General features: G+C 26.7%; 1 protein-coding gene across 1 annotated transcript in view; it reads left to right on the top strand.

The window, feature by feature from the left end:
* LOC107629546 (phosphatidylinositol N-acetylglucosaminyltransferase subunit C) overlaps nucleotides 1–1,552 on the top strand; it is a 38,822-nt gene that overhangs the window by 29,112 nt on the left and 8,158 nt on the right. The gene's annotated exons all lie outside the window — the stretch shown is intronic.

The raw sequence follows: 1,552 nt of genomic DNA, 5'->3' as shown, positions 1-1,552 counted from the left end.
TTCATTTTCAAATTAAATTTAGTTTATTACTTCAATGTATCATCAATATTTCAATCACTTAACTATATGCATGGGCTCATGTTATGAAAAATTATAAATCATAACGTATTTTTTTGTAGGAATTATAATATTATTACTATAATAATACGGTTTTATAAAACAATTTATCCATAAATATTCTCTTATTAATAAATAGTCATACATTTTGAGACATGACTAACAACATTAGAATGCAAATACAGCAATTTAATTAATTAATTATCTATGAGAATAAAAAAGACAGAAATGATCCTACTAGAAGCCATTGAAATCCTTTTAAGATTAAACCTGTGAAAAAGAAGTATCGTTAATAATTGACAGTGAGTGAGATTGCGACCGTTGAGGAAGAAAGAGTTGAGACAGAGAATCAAAATTTGTTCAGCTTAGACGGCACGGACGATGTATATTTATTGGCATACTCGCATTTAATCGCTGATTATTAATGACTCACTGACACTTTATGTGATTGTTATGAGCACACCTTGTTATGTGTGACTTCCTTCAAAACATGCGCTGACAAATATTTCATCATTTCAATTTCAATTTATTTTTTAATTTGCAAGCACGAGTTTCTTCACCTATGCTTAATTGCTAATAAAAATTATTTATAGTACTAGTGGTACTACTTAGTACTAGTATTTCACTATTTATATTCCATTTATTCGTAGTATTCATTGTTTCAGTTACGTATTTACTATTGCTTCTTCAAGTGGTAAGTTTTATTTCTAACTTTTTAGTATACATTGCTATATCATTTTATTTTATCAATGTAATCAGTATCAAATTCAAAACTTGAATATAATAAACATCGTCGGTTCATGATTGGCGCGGGAAAAAAATATATATTTTCCATGATTCTATTAAAATGAGATTAGGATATATCATATATAGTATTATTTGTTTCATAAGGTATGAGTGATGAGAAGAGAATAAGAGAAAAAAAAAATTGGGATAGTAATCAAATACATAAAAAAATTGTAATTATTTGATATTAAATTATACTTACTTTAATTTCGGCAGCTCCAGCTTTTAAGCTTGTGTATCTGCTACTATATATATACTTAATATATTCTTGTTCCGCCAATGGTTGTATAAAAAAATATATAAACACACGTTTTTAGGGTTTTTCCCCGTTACATAAGAATTCAATATATTTATTTTATAACGTAGTCAAATATATTCAAATTTGAAAGTAGGAGAATATAATGAGGAAGAGGATTTGGACATTTGGTTGATCGGAATTAGACAAAATAAAAAATCAAATCATAACAGGGAAATCCACCAGTACTTATTCATTAGTGGGACTTACTAAAGTCTTTTGAGTATGGACAATAATATCATGATTTTTTATATCTTAACTACTAGTAAAGTGTACGAAGTGAAGTGACGGGTCCGAATTTAAAATTTAGAACTTATTATATATGCTATTTCAGTGATTATCACGTAAAAATGTTTGGCAAATTCTATAAGAAAAATAATTTTGTATAAAAGGAATTAAGATAAGTGTATAATT

The sequence above is a fragment of the Arachis ipaensis genome, chromosome B03 (assembly GCF_000816755.2).
Source record: "Arachis ipaensis cultivar K30076 chromosome B03, Araip1.1, whole genome shotgun sequence".
Lineage (NCBI taxonomy): Eukaryota > Viridiplantae > Streptophyta > Magnoliopsida > Fabales > Fabaceae > Arachis > Arachis ipaensis.
This window is presented reverse-complemented; position numbering and strand designations above follow the sequence as displayed.